Raw genomic sequence first — 16,043 nt, forward strand, 5'->3', positions numbered from 1 at the left:
GCACTGACCCCTAACCCGATTCCTAACACCAACCCAAACCTAGCATTACCCAACCCATAACCCTAACCCTGACCCTATTCCTAACCCTATTTCTAACACTAACACTAACCCTGACCCCTAACCCAACCCTAGCACTGACCCCTAACCCTAACCCAACCTTAGCACTGACCCCATAGCATAATCCTGACCTTATTCCTAACCCTAACCCTATTCCTAACGCAACCCTAACCCAAACTGTATTCTTAATCCCAACCCAACCCTAACACTGACCCATAACTCTATTCCTAACCCAAACCCAACCCTAGCATTGACCCCTAATCCTAACCCAACGCTAGCACTGACCCCTAACCCTAACCCTAAACTGACCCTATTCTAAACCCAACCCTATTCCTAAACGAACCCTAGCATTGAACCCTGACCCTTTTGTTAACACTATTCCTAACCCAACGCAACCCTAAACCTACTGATAATCCTAATCCAACCCGAGCACAGAGCCCTAACCCTGACCCTTCTCCTAACCCTTTCCTGTCCCAACCCTAACCCTAACCGTATTCTTAATCCTAACCCAACCCTAGCACTGAGCCCTAACCCTAACCAAACCCTAGCATTGATACTTACCCTTTCCCTGACCCTATTCCTAAACCCAACCCAAATCCTAAAACTATTCTTAATCCTAACCGAACTATAACACTGAGCCCTAACCCTAATCCTAACACTATTCCTAACCATAAAACAACCCTGGCACTGGCACCTAATCCTAATCCTGACACAACCCTAGCACTGACCCCAAACCCAACCCTAGCATTGACCCCTAACCCTATTGCTAACCAGACCCTAACTCTATTTTTTATCCTAACCGAACCCTTGCATTGACCCCTAAACCTTAACCTATTCCTAACCCTAACCCAACCCTGGCACTGACCCATAACCCTAATGCTAAACTTAACCCTATTCCTAACCCTAACCCAATTGCTAAACCAACCCTAACCCTATTCTTAGTACTAAGCCAACCACAGAACTGAGCCCTAACCCTAACCCAACCCTAGCACTGGCCCCTAATCCTAACCCTGACCCTATTCCTATTCCTACCCCTATTCTTAATCCCAACCCAACCACAGAACTGAGTCCTAACCCTGACCCCATTCCTACCCCTACCCCTAACCCTATTCCTACCCCTAACCCTGTAACGTTTTTATTCAAAATTAAAACAAAACATATTATCCAGAAACATATCATCCTTATTCCCCCCCATTTTTCCTCCCTCCCCCACAGAACTCACCCACCCCCACCCCCGACTTCCCTCAGTTCCAGTCTTTGGTTTCTCCAATAATGCTGTTTTCTGCGTGTTACACAGTTGTCTAGATCCTCCAACTATTTAGCTGATTATTATCAAGAATAAGTTGGTGACTGTTTCTTCAAAACCAGCCCAGGAGTCCAATTTGCTTTGTTGCGTCTTCAGATACTTTATAAAGGGTTCCCATTCATCTTTAAAGTCACAGTTATCCTTGTCCCGTAGCTTATATGTCAGGCTGGCCAGTTCTGCCTAGTCCATCCGTTTTTCTGGCCATGAGTCTTTAGTTGGGGTTTCTTCAGTCTTCCATCCTTGTGCTAACAGAACTCTCACGGCCGTTGTCGCAGGCACGAAGAGATTTCTCAGCTTTTCTGGCAGGTCTTTCCCTACAATCCCAAATAAAAATGCTTCAGGTTTTTAAACAAATGTTAAACGGAACATTTTCTTCAATTCATTGTATATCATTTCCCAAAATGATATACAACCCTATATATAACCCTAACCCAAGCCTAGCATTGAACCTTTACCCTAACCTTGACCCTACTGCAAACCCGAACCTTATTTCTAAAACTAACCCACCCTTAGCATTGACTCCAAACCCAACCCTAACTCTTTTCTTAATCCTAACAAAATCCTACCATTGACCCCTAACCCTATTCTTAATCCTAACCCAACCATAGCCATGACCCCTAACCCAACCCTAGCCCTAACCACTAACCCTACCCTAGTATTGACCCCTAACCCTATCCCTATTCCTAATCTGACCCTAACCCTATTCCTAACCCCAACCCAACCCTTGGCTTGACCCCTAACCCTATTTTCAATCGTAACCCAACCGTAGGATTCTCCCCCTAACCCTACAACTACCATGATCCTATTCCTAAATAACCCTAACCCTATTCTTAGTCCTAACCCAACCCTAGCATTGAGCCCTAACCCTAAACCTATTCCTTACCCAACCCAACCCTAAAGCTATTCTTAATCCTAAACCAACCATAGCACCGAGCCCTATTCCTGACCCTATTCCTAACATTATTCCTAACTCTAACCCTATTCTTAATCCTTACCCAACCCAACCCTAACCCTGACCCCTAACCCACCCCTAGGATTGACCCCTAATCCTAAACCTACCCTGACCCTATTCCTAACCCTAACAAAACCCTAGCATTGATCCCTAACCCTAGCCCTGAAATTATTCCTAACCCAACCCTAACCCTATTCTTAATCCTAACCAAACCCTAGCAGTGACCCCTAACCCTGACCCTACTCCTAACCCAGCCCTAACTCAATTCTTAATCCTAAATCAACCCTAGCCCTGACCCCTAACCCAATTCCAAACCCTAATCCAACCCTAGCATTGACCCCTAACCCAACGCTAGCACTGACCCCTAACCCTATACCTAACCCAACCCTAGTATTGACCCCTAACACTAGCCCTGATCCTATTCCTAACCCAACCCTAACCCTATTCTGAATCCTAACCCAACCCTATCACTAACCCCTACCCCTGTTCCTAACCCCAAACCAACACTGAGCCCTAACCCTAATCCTATTCCTAACCCTAAAACAACCCTGGCACTGGAACCTAATCGTAATCCTAACCCAACCCTAGCACTGACCCCAAACCCAACCCTAGCCATGACCCATAACCCTAATCCTATTCCTATTCTTAATCCTAACCCAACCCTAGCCCTAACCTCTAACGCTAACCCAACCACTGACCCCTAACCCTATTCCTAACATTAACCCAATCCTATCATTGACTCATAACCCTAGCCCTACCCTGACCCTATTCCTATCCCAAACATAACCCTAAACGTGTTCTTAATCCTAACCCAACCCTAGCACTGTCCCCTAACCCCACCCCACCCCTAGCACTGACCCCTAACCCTATTCCTAACCCAATCCTATTCTTAATCCTAACCCAACCCTAGCATGAAGTCCTAAGCCTAACCCTGACCCTATTCCTAACCCTACCCCAACCCTAGCATTGACCCCTAACCCTGACCCTATTCCTAACAGTAACCCTATTCTTTATCCTAACAAAACCCTAGAATTAACCCCTAACCCTAACCCTATTCCTAACCCTAACCCAACCCTAGCACTGGCCCCTAATCCTAACCCCAACCCAATCCTAGGATTGACCCCTTACAACTAACTCTAACCCTATTCCGAACCCCAACCCAACCCTTGGATTAACCCCTAACCTTACCCTGACCCTATTCCAAACCAGCCCTAACCCTATTCTTAGTCCTAACAGAACCCTAGCACTGACCCCTAACACTGACCCTATTCCTAACCCTAACCCAACCCTAGCACTGACCCCTTACCCTAACCCTGACCCTATTCCTAACCCAACCCTAATTCTATTCTTAATCCTAACCAAACCCTAGCCCTGACCCCTAACCCAAGCCTACTACTGACCCCTAAACCTAACCCTGACCCTATTCCTAACCAATCCTAACCTAAACCTAGCACTGACCCTTAACCCTAATCCTGACCCTATTCTTAGTCCGAACCAACCCTAGCACTGAACCCTAAGTATAAAGGTAAAGGGACCCCTGACCATTAGGTCCAGTCGTGGCCGACTCTGGGGTTGTGGCGCTCATCTCACTTTATTGGCCGAGGGAGCCGGCGTACAGCTTCCGGGTCATGTGGCCAGCATGACTAAGCCGCTTCTGGAGAACCAGAGCAGCGCACGGAAACGCTGTTTACCTTCCCGCTTGAGCGGTACCTATTTATCTACTTGCACTTTAATGTGCTTTCGAACTGCTAGGGTGGCAGGAGCAGGGACCGAGCAATGGGAGCTCACCCCGTTGCGGGGATTCGAACCGCCGACCTTCCAATCGGCAAGCCCAAGAGGCTAAGTTGTGTAGACTGCAGCGCCACCCGCGTCTGCAATAATAATAATAATAATAATAATGAAAACAATAATGGTAGAATCAGAATTAGTCTGCCTTTTCCCAGCCACTCTGGGTGCCTGGCAGCAAAATAGTAAGAATAATAATAACAACAGGAATCATGTAATGATTTATACCCCTGCAATGCAGAAATCTCATCATCATCATCATAATAATAGGTTTGCCTTTTCCTAGCTACTCTGGGTGTCCGGCAGCAAAATAATAATAATAATAATAATAATAATAATAATAATAATTACAACAACAGTAATCATGTTATGATTTCTCCCCCTGCAATGCAGAAATCTCCCATCATCATCATCGTCGGCCTGCCTTACTCAATCAGAGCAGCAATCAATAAAAGCAAAACGAAGTTTTGCTCCGGCTCCCCCTGCAAAGGGGGCGGGTGGCTCCCGCCGCCGGCCAATCCCGCGCCGCCACGTCAGCTCACCAGGGATCCGCCCTTCGCCCGGCATCGCCTCTGCAGCAGCTGCTTATCTCCGAGCCGCAGACGCCGCTGCGACGAGCCTGGGGTGGAAGATTTCCCTCCCTTGCAACGAATTTCACTCCCTTGTTTTCTTCTCCATTAACTTCTCTTCTGCCGACCAGATCCCGACCAGATCCCAAGCGGGGAAAGCCCGGAAAAGGTGAGCCTCCTCCTCCCCCATCCCCCAACAATGGCTTCCCTTTGTCTTCCGGCTGGCTGGGCGGCGGCCTTTCCCGAAGGATCGAGGCAGGGGATCTGCTCGGGGCAGGGGGGGGGGTCGGGCCCTTCCCGAAGCAATTTTTGGCAAGGGATCTTCTTTCTCCCGAAGCTTTTTTAAAGGAATCCGCCCATTGCAGGGAATCTGCCCCGTGCACGGAATCTGCCCTTTCCCGAAGGATCGAGGCAGGGGATCTGCTCGGGGCGGGGGGGGGCGGGGGGGGTCGGGCCCTTCCCGAAGCAATTTTTGGCAAGGGATCTTCTTTCTCCCGAAGCATTTCGGCAGGGAATCCGCCCTTTCCCAAAGCATTTTTGCAAAGGATCTGCTCAGGGCAGGGGATCTGCCCCTTCCCAATTTTTTGCAGGGAATCTGCCCTTTTACAAAGCACTTTTGCAGGGAATCAACACATTCCTATAGCTTTTTTGCAAGGAATCCGCCCCTTCCCAAAGCACTTTTGCAGGGAATCTACTCATTGCAGGGAATCTCCCCCTTGCAGGGGATCTGCCCCTTCCCAAAGCTTTTTCTGGCAGGGAATCTGCTTTTTCCCAAAGCTGGTTTGCAGGGAATCTCACCCTTGCAAGTGATCTGCCACTTCCCAAAGGATTTCTGCAGGGAATCTGCCCTTTCCCAAAGGATTTCTGCAGGGAATCTGCCCTTCCGGGAAATCTGCCCTGTGCAAGGAATCTGCCCCTTCCCAAAGGATTTCTGCAGGGAATCTTTCCTTTCCCAAAGCTTTGCAGGGGATCTGCCCTTTCCCAAAGCATTTTTGGCAGGGAATTTGTCCATTGCAGGGGATCTGCCCTTTCCCAAAGCCTTTCTGCAAGGGACCTGCCCTTTCCCAAAGCTTTTTTTTTGCAGGGGATCTGCCCTTTGCAGGGGATCTGCCCTTTCCCAGAGCCTTTCTGCAAGGAATCTGCCCTTTCCCCAAAAAATTTTTGGCAGGGGATCTGCCCTTTCCCAAAGGATTTTGGCAGGGAATCTGCTCAGGGCAGGGGATCGGGCCCTTCACAAAGCTTTGCAAGGAATCTGCTTTTTCCCAAAGCATTTTTGCAGGGAATCTTTCCTTTCCCAAAGCTTTGCAAGGGATCCTCCCTTTCCCAGTGGATTTCTGCAAGGGATCTGCCCTTTCCCAAAGGATTTCTGCAGGGATCCAACACATTGTTTGCAGGGAATCTGCCCCTTGCAAGGAATCTGCCCTTTCCCAAGGGATTTCTGCAGGGAATCTGCTCAGGGCAGGGGATCAGGCCCTTCCCAAAGCTTTGCAAGGAGTCTGCTTTTTCCCAAAGCATTTTTGAGGGAATCTGCCCTTTCCCAAAGGATTTCTGCAGGGAATCTGCCCTGTGCAAGGAATCTGCCCCTTCCCAAAGCATTTTTGCAGGGAATCTTTCTTTTCCCAAAGCTTTGCAAGGGACCCGCCCTTTCCCAATGGATTTCTGCAAGGGATCTGCCTGTTCCCAAAGGATCTCTGCAGGGGAGCTGCCCTTTCCCAAAGCTCTGCAAGGAATCTGCTTTCCCCCCAAAGGATCTCTGCAGGGGACCTGCCATTTCCCAAAGCTTTGCAAGGAATCCTCCCTTTCCCAAAAGATCTCTCCAGGGGACCCGCCCTTTCCCACAGGATCTCTCCAGGGGATCCGCCCTTTCCCAAACCATTTTTTCCCCTGCAGCCAGAAAACGCAAAATAAACAGCCCCTTTTCCCCAGATCAGCTGCGCTGTCAAAAATAGCATTGGCAGAAATCTTTTTTCGCAGCCGGGATCTGTTAACCCTTCCCGCTTTAAAAAAAAAATCCCACTGGGATCTCATTTTCTCTTTGGAAAAATCCTGGTTTTCCACTGGTGGATTCAAAAATCATCTCCTTTTCCCATTGGATGTGATTCTGTTTTTTAAAATATATTCTGATTTTCCAATTGCATTTATTCTGGTTTTTAAATATATATAGAATTTTCCCCTTGCATTTTATTCTGGTTTTCAATTGCATTTTATTCTGGTTTAAAATATATATAATTTTCAGTTTGCATCTTATCCTGGTTTAAAATATACAGTTCTCAGCTTGCGTCTTATCCCGGTTTAAAATATATAGTTTATCCCGGTTTAAAATATATACTTTATTCTGCTTTAAAATATATAGTTCTCAGCTTGCGTCTTATCCCGGTTTAAAATATATAGTTTATCCTGCTTTAAAATATATACTTTATTCTGGTTTAAAATATATAGTTCTCAGCTTGCGTCTTATCCCGGTTTAAAATATATAGTTTATCCTGGTTTAAAATATATATAATTTTCAGCTTGCATCTTATCCCGGTTCAAAATATACAGGTCTCATCTTCCATTTTATCCTGGTTTAAAATATATAGTTTATCCTAGTTTAATATATATATAATTTTCAGCTTGCATCTTATCCTGGTTTAAAATATACAGTTCTCATCTTCCATTTTATCCTGGTTTAAAATATATAGTTCTCAGCTTGCGTCTTATCCCGGTTTAAAATATATAGTTTATCCTGGTTTAAAATATATAGTTCTCAGCTTGCGTCTTATCCCGGTTTAAAATATATAGTTTATTCTGGTTTAAAATATATAGTTCTCAGCTTGCGTCTTATCCCGGTTTAAAATATATAGTTTATTCTGGTTTAAAATATATAGTTCTCAGCTTGCATCTTATCCCGGTTTAAAATATATAGTTTATCCCGGTTTAAAATATATGCTTTATTCTGGTTTAAAATATATAGTTCTCAGCTTGCGTCTTATCCCGGTTTAAAATATATAGTTTATCCCGGTTTAAAATATATACTTTATTCTGGTTTAAAATATATAGTTCTCAGCTTGCGTCTTATCCCGGTTTAAAATATATAGTTTATCCTGGTTTTAAATATATATAATTTTCAGCTTGCATCTTATCCTGGTTTAAAATATATAGTTTATTCTGGTTTAAAATATACAGTTCTCATCTTCCATTTTATCATGGTTTAAAATATATAGTTTATCCCGGTTTAAAATATATACTTTATCCTGGTTTAAAATATACAGTTCTCAGCTTGCGTCTTATCCCGGTTTAAAATATATAGTTTATCCTGGTTTAAAATATATAGTTCTCAGCTTGCGTCTTATCCCGGTTTAAAATATATAGTTTATCCTGGTTTAAAATATATATAATTTTCAGCTTGCATCTTATCCTTGTTTAAAATATATAGTTTATCCTGGTTTAAAATATATATAATTTTCAGCTTGTGTCTTATCCCGGTTTAATATATATAGTTTATCCTGGTTTAAAATATATATAGTTTTCAGCTTGCATCTTATCCTGGTTTAAAATATACAGTTCTCATCTTCCATTTTATCCTGGTTTAAAATATATAGTTTATCCTGGTTTAAAATATATAGTTTATCCTGGTTTAAAATATATAGTTCTCAGCTTGCATCTTATCCCGGTTTAAAATACATAGTTTATCCTGGTTTAAAATATATATAATTTTCAGCTTGCATCTTATCCTGGTTCAAAATATATAGTTTATCCTGGTTTAAAATATACAGTTCTCATCTTCCATTTTATCCTGGTTTAAAATATATAGTTCTCAGCTTGCGTCTTATCCCGGTTTAAAATATATAGTTTATCCTGGTTTAAAATATATAGTTTATCCTGGTTTAAAATATATAGTTTATTCTGGTTTAAAATATATAGTTCTCAGCTTGCGTCTTATCCCGGTTTAAAATATGTAGTTTATCCTGGTTTAAAATATATAGTTTTCCTCTTGCATTTTATCCTGGTTTAAAATATATAGTTTATTCTGGTTTAAAATATATAGTTCTCAGCTTGCATCTTATCCCGGTTTAAAATATATAGTTTATCCTGGTTTAAAATATATATAATTTTCAGCTTGCATCTTATCCTGGTTTAAAATATACAGTTCTCATCTTCCATTTCATCCTGGTTTAAAATATATAGTTTATCCTGGTTTAAAATATATACTTTATTCTGGTTTAAAATATATAGTTCTCAGCTTGCGTCTTTTTTTTTTAATAAGATATTTATTGGAATTCTTTTTTTTTTAAGAAACACCAAACATACAAATTACCATCACCATATAACATACAAGAATATAAAATAAAGTTAGAGTAAAGAAAAGAAAAAAATAGAAAAGATCAAAAAGTACAGATTGAAATAAATGTTGTTCACAAATCATAGTTTCATAATCTTCAGACTTCCTCACATCTCCCTTCCCTGCGTTCTCAATCTTATCGTTACATGCAGCAATTTGTTACCTTATTTCCATTCTTATTATATAAATTTCCAATAGTGTTACTCCAAATTACGTCCTTTTCATTTATTTTCATATGTCTTACAATAAGATTACTGCAGCCATATTTCATTCAATCGTGCATTCTCCTAACATTCATACAACTTATAATGTTTTTGTAGATAGTCCTTAAATTTTTTCCAGTCCTCTTCCACCATCTCTTCTCCCAGGTCTCGAATCCTGCCGGTCATTTCAGCCAACTCCATGTATTCTATCAGTTGCATCTGCCATTCTTCCAGTGTGGGTAAATCTTGGGTCTTCCAATACTTTGCGATGAGTATTCTTGCTGCTGTTGTTGCATACATAAAAAAAGTTTGATCTTTCTTTAACACCCCTTGGCCCACGATGCCCAGAAGGAAGGCCTCTGGTTTCTTAAGGAAGGTATACTTAAATACCTTTTTTAACTCATTGTAAATCACTTCCCAGAAGGTCTTGATCCTTGGGCACGTCCACCAGAGGTGAAAGAATGTTCCTTCAGTTTCCTTACATTTCCAACATTTATTATCAGGCAAGTGATATATTTTTGCCAGCTTGACTGGGGTCATGTACCACCTGTATATCATTTTCATAATATTTTCTTTCAAGGCATTACATGCCGTGAACCTCACTCCGGTGGTCCATAACTTTTCCCAGTCAGCAAACATAATGTTGTACCCAATATCCTGTGCCCATTTTATCATAGCTGATTTGACAGTTTCATCCTGCGTATTCCATTTCAACAGCAAGTTATACATTTTTGAGAGTACCTTAGTTTTTGGTTCTAACAGTTCAGTTTCTAATTTCGATTTTTCCACCTGGAAACCTATTTTCTTGTCTAGCGACCTCTCTAATCTGAGCATAGTGTAACCAATTTTTGCACTTTCTCCTTTAATTTCTCGAAACTCTGCAATCTCCAAGTGACTCCTTCCTTCTCTAGTATTTCCCAATATTTTGGCCAATTGGCCTCCATATTGAGTCTTTTCGGGGCCTTGGCTTCCATAGGTGACAACCACCTTGGGGTCTTATTTTCTAATAAATCTTTGTATTTTACCCAGACCTTAAACACGGCCTTCCTGACAATATGGCTCTTGAAAGCCTTATGAATTTTTACCTTGTCGTACCACAAGTATGCATGCCATCCAAAAGCATTATTAAACCCTTCCAGATCCAGGACGTCAGTGTTCTCTAAAAGTAACCAATCTTTCATCCAGCAGAGAGCCGCAGCTTCGTAGTATAACCTTAAGTCCGGCAGGGCAAACCCCCCTCTTTCCTTTGCATCCGTTAAGATTTTAAATTTTATTCGGGGCTTTTTGCCCTGCCAGACAAATTTAGAAATATCTCTCTGCCACTTTGTAAAACATTCCACTCTGTCCACAATCTGTAGGGTCTGAAACAAAAACAACATTCTTGGCAATACATTCATCTTTATCACAGCAATTCGGCCCAACAAGGAAAGTTTTAATCTTGACCAACTTTCTAAGTCCTTTTTAATTTCTGTCCAACACTTTTCATAGTTGTCCTTAAATAAATTCAAATTTTTAGCAGTCATATTAACCCCTAGGTATTTTACCTTCTTAACAACTGTTAAGTCTGTCTCTTTCTGAAATCTTTCTACTTCCTCAGTTGTCAAATTTTTTTCCAAAACCTTTGTCTTTTGCTTGTTTAATTTAAAACCTGCCATCCGACCAAACTCATGAATCAATTCTAAAGCTCTTTTCGTACTAGATTCTGGCTTCTGCAATGTCAAAACCAAATCATCTGCAAAAGCTTTCAATTTGTACTGTTTATCTCCGACCTGAATCCCTTCAACCAACCGGTCCCCTCTGATCATGTTTAGGAGCACCTCCAGGACCGAAATAAATAACAAAGGGGATATGGGGCAACCTTGTCGTGTTCCTTTCTCTATCTTGAACTCTTCTGTCACCACATTGTTAACTATCAATTTAGCTTTTTGTTCTGAATATATTGCCTCTATACCATTTTCAAACCCCCGTCCCACTCCCATCCCTTCAAGATTTTTCTTCATAAACTTCCAAGAAATATTATCAAAGGCCTTCTCCGCATCTATAAAGATCAACACAGCTTTTGTATTAACATTTGTTTGTAAAAGTTCCAAAATATCAGTAATATTCCTAGTGTTATCAAACAGATGTCTACCTGGGAGAAAACCAGCCTGGTCCTTGTGAATTACTTCCTTTAAAACTTTTTTAAATCTACCTGCCAAAATATCAGCAAAAATTTTGTAATCCACATTCAGGAGAGAGATGGGACGGTAGTTCTTAAGTTGTGTCTTTTCAGTTTCTGATTTAGGTATCAATGTGATGAAAGCTTCTTTCCACGATTCCGGTGCCCTCTTCCCCTCCATAATCTCATTGCAAACCTCCATTAACGGCTGCGTCAAATAATCTTTCAGTATCTTATAATATTTGGAGGTAAGCCCATCTGGCCCTGGAGATTTGCCCAATTGCATATTCTGAATGGCACCTTCAATCTCTTGTTGTGTTATTTTGTGGTTCAAGATTGTCCTGTTCTCTTGAGACAATTTTGGTAGTCCATTCCTTCCCAAAAATTGGTCTATCTCTGTCTCATCTTGTGGCCCTTGAGTGTAAAGTTGCTTAAAGTATCTCTGGAAACACTTTCTGATCTCCACAGGATTCTGGATATTTCTCCCTTCCATCTCTAGATTAGTCACTGTGTTTAGTTTTTGTCTCTTTTTCAACTGCCATGCTAGCAGTTTCCCACATTTATTTGCCGATTCAAATGATCTTTGTTTCATTAACTTGATTTTCCACTCCACTTCCTGATTTAACAATTTGGAGTATTGTGCTTGAAAAAGCTTAATTTCTCTCAGAATTTCCTGTGACTTCGGTTTCGATCTTAACTTTTTCTCACAATCCTTAATTTTCTCCAAGATCTTATCCTTTTTCTCGTTCTGTGCTCTTTTCTTAATAGTATTCTGTTGTATCAGAAACCCCCTCATAACAGCTTTACTTGCGTCCCAGATTACTCTTTTTTCCACAGTAGTGTTCAAGTTTACTTCAAAATAGTCCTTTAAGGTTTTCTGGGCCTTTTTAATGATCTCTTGATCTCTGAACAGGTTGTCATTCATCCTCCATCTAAAGGAGCCGGCTGTAATTAGTCTCATATCCATCTTTACTGCATTATGGTCGGAGCAAGTCTTTGGGCAGATTTCCACTTTTCTAATCTTAGGTGCCAGACCTCTAGTTATCCAGATTTGGTCGATTCTTGTCCACGACAATTGGGCTTCAGAAAAGAAAGTTCCTTCTTTACCTAGTGGGTTTTTTGTTCTCCAAATGTCAATCAAGTCCATATTGTCAGTCAATTCAAAAAAAGTTTTAGGTAGTCTGCCATCTTTTGAAATGTTTTGACTTTGTGATTTATCCATATTTGTAGACACCACCCCATTCATGTCTCCCATCATAATGATGTTGCTATAGTCCAGATAATCCAGCATCATCTCATGCAGCTTCTTAAAAAATTCCGATTTCCCTTCGTTAGGTGCGTAGATTCCCAGTATCAAAAACTTTTCACCTTGAGTTTGTATTTCAATTGCCAAAATTCTTCCTTGCTCATCTTTAAAAAGGAATTTTGGTGATAGGCTCTCCTTTGCATAAATCACCACTCCTCTTTTTTTAACTCTGTCCGATGAAATAAATTCTTGGCCTAATCTTTTATTAATTAACACCTTTCTATGGAGCCTAGTCACATGTGTTTCTTGCAAGCAAATAATGTCCAATTGTTCTTTCTTTAATATATGAAATACCCTTCTCCTTTTTTCCGGAGAATTTACGCCATTAATATTCCAGCTAAGAAGTTGCAGAGACATCCTGGAAAGATCTGTTATTCGGTAGATAGGGGCTTTTCCTTCTGGTCGTCAGATCCCAAAGGTGTAGATCCAGGCGGTGGTGGTGGCCAGGCCTCAGGCCCCGTAGTCCCTTTCAGAAGGTCTTCTCCGTAGTCGTGCAGAAATTTATCTTTATCTTCCGGTGTTTTAATTTTCACTTTCTTCCCTCTGAATGTAAAGGATAATCCTTGAGGAAATTCCCACCTAAAGAGAATTGAGTTGCTTCTCAGCAATTTTGTTAGTTCCGTATAGGTGGTTCTAAGATCCAGAAGTTGTTTAGGGATATCTTTGTAGATTTCGACTCTCTTGTCCTGAATTACAAGTGACTTTCCGTAATGTAAGCCTAGTATTCTTTCCCTTTCCTCCCTAGATCTCAAAGTAATCAAGCAGTCTCTGGCTCTGTCTTTCTTTAGTACTCTTCCAAGTCTAAAGGCACTAACAATTTTAAAGTCTTTATCTTCCTCCAAATTCCAGAACTTAGAAAATTCTTTAGTCAAATAGTCCATCAAGTTCCCCTGCTCAAGTTCTGCAATTGATCTAAGCCTCAGATTATTCTCCCTAGAGCGTAGTTCAACCATAGACAGGTAGGCCTGATGTTCACCCACCTGTTTTTGCAAAGGTGTGACCTCCTTTTTCACTGCGTCCACTTTCTGGTTGGCCTCCTCAGCCAACTTACGATTCTCTGTGGTTGCTTCAAAAAGCTTACCAATTGATTGTGCGTGCAGGTTAGATTGTTCAGTCAGTTTATTTAGGCTGGCAGTATTTTGGTCAATCTTAGCCGATTGTGCGTCCACTTTTTTGTCTAAAGATTCCAATTTCTCAAAGATTTTTTCTAATACTGATTCATTTCCTCCAGATGCCATGCCTTCTAGTGGAGTCAATTCAGTTTCTATTTCTTGTGTTCCCAAAACCGTGGGAACTGATGATCGACGCAGCTGAGAAGTCAATGTTGTTTGAGAAAGTTGTGGAAGTTGAGAAAGTTGTGGAAGTTGTTTTGCTTTCGCTTTAGCAGCTCTTGTTTTCCCAGTGCCACTCATTCCAGTCCTGTCTGTGTGTCAAGGTCAAGTTGTTTATCTTCCCATGGGAAACCACCAGCCCAAAGAGTAAACAAAAAGTTAAGGCAGAAAAGGGAAAAACACCAGTCCCAAGCAATTATAATCCAGTCCAGTAGAGGGAGTTAAAACAAAGGAAAGTTTCCAAAAAATTTATTCCCAAACTTAAAAAGTTTCCCTAGAGTCAAACAAAGTCCCAGCAGTTCTATGTTAAAAAAAAAAGATAACCTTCAAATCTTTTTTTAAGAGCAGAGAAAGTCCTTGTTTAAACACTGTTTCAGGAAAAGTGCCAAAAAAACAATGTATCCAAATAACTAGTCCAAGAGCTCAGATGTAGCAATTCAATAAAACATAGTAAAGTCCGCAAACTGACAGCTTCAATATTCAGGCAGTCAAGTACCTGGGTTCCCTTGCAAAATTTGTAAATCCACAGGGAGAGGAAAGAACCAATATCCAAAGTCCAGAAAAAAAGAAGAAAAAAGAGGGTAAATCCCTTTAATCCACGCGACAGTTCAGCTCATGCACCAAGTTAAAAGAAAGTTTAAACTTATCTCAAAGGCTTCAGAGAAAGAGTCATTGCTTTAAAACTTCAGCAAAATAGGGAGATGGACTTCCTGGTTACATCTCCCGCTTTGTCCAAATTTTAAAAGATTAATTTAGATTATTTTAGTCCCCTTTACTCACGGGTTGCTGTTTCAAATCCAATAGTCCAGGAAAAAAGGCAGCGCTCTTCGGCAGCAGCTATGCGGCTTCGCTCACACGGAAAGAGCGATCGACTCACAGCACCGCGCTCCCGTCCACGTTCCGAGGCCCCTTACGGGGTCCCTTCTGCGTTTTGGGGGGCGCTTTTGGTGCCCGCCGAGTCCCACGGCCACAGGCTCACTCTGCCTGTGGTTTTCCGATGTGGGTCTCCACTTCGCCGTAGCGGACGACCCGTTTCCGCGGAGCTTCCCCTTCAGCAACTGAAGAGGACCGCCATTACCGAACGCGCCGCCTCCGGACAGTTCTCAGCTTGCGTCTTATCCCGGTTTAAAATATATAGTTTATCCTGGTTTAAAATATATATAATTTTCAGCTTGCATCTTATCCGGGTTCAAAATTTACAGTTCTCATCTTCCATTTTATCCTGGTTTAAAATATATAGTTTATCCTAGTTTAAAATATATATAATTTTCAGCTTCCATCTTATCCTGGTTTAAAATATATAGTTTATTCTGGTTTAAAATATATATAATTTTCAGCTTCCATCTTATCCTGGTTTAAAATATATAGTTTATTATGGTTTAAAATATATACCGTATTTTTTGCACCATAACACTCACTTTTTTCCTCCTAGAAAGTAAGGGGAAATGTCTGTGCGTGTTATGGAGCGAATGCCTGCGGGTGGCGGGGGGGATCTGCTGCAGTCGTGAGCAGAGGATCCATGGTTCCCCTTCCTTCCCTCTTCCGTGATTACAAAGCATGGATCCACACGGATCCTCAGGATTTTTGCATTGGGCTACTCCAACTCACTGTCAGATCACATGTCTGTGGCCACAGCATGAACCACAAAAAATCATATATCCACTATTTCGTTTAGAATATTTTTTTTCTTGTTTTCCTCCTCTAAAAACTACGTGCGTGTTATGGTCTGGTGCGTGTTATAGAGCGAAAAATACGGTAGTTCTCACCTTGCGTCTTATCCTGGTTTAAAATATATAGTTTATCCTGGTTTAAAATATATATAATTTTCAGCTTGCGTCTTATCCCGGTTTAATATATATAGTTTATCCTGGTTTAAAATATATATAGTTTTCAGCTTGCATCTTATCGTGGTTTAAAATATACAGTTCTCATCTTCCATTTTATCCTGGTTTAAAAGATATAGTTTATCCTGGTTTAAAATATATAGTTCTCAGCTTGCATCTTATCCTGGTTTAAAATATATAGTTTATTCTGGTTTAAAATATATATAATTTT

At 41.2% G+C, this 16,043-nt stretch overlaps 1 protein-coding gene and 1 pseudogene across 2 annotated transcripts in view; both read left to right on the forward strand.

Annotated features, from left to right (window-relative positions):
* LOC308467697 (inositol polyphosphate 5-phosphatase OCRL-like) overlaps window positions 1-16,043 on the forward strand; it is a 552,529-nt pseudogene that overhangs the window by 151,866 nt on the left and 384,620 nt on the right. The gene's annotated exons all lie outside the window — the stretch shown is intronic.
* The window catches only part of LOC308467666 (spectrin alpha chain, non-erythrocytic 1-like), a gene marked incomplete at its 3' end in the record, with an annotated part of 42,231 nt that continues 30,845 nt past the window's right edge, over window positions 4,658-16,043 (forward strand). Inside the window, exon 1 of the mRNA XM_080989386.1 lies at window positions 4,658-4,838. The remainder of the gene's footprint in view (window positions 4,839-16,043) is intronic.

This window comes from Podarcis pityusensis (assembly GCF_964106645.2).
Source record: "Podarcis pityusensis genome assembly, chromosome: W".
NCBI classification, from domain to species: Eukaryota; Metazoa; Chordata; class Lepidosauria; order Squamata; family Lacertidae; genus Podarcis; species Podarcis pityusensis.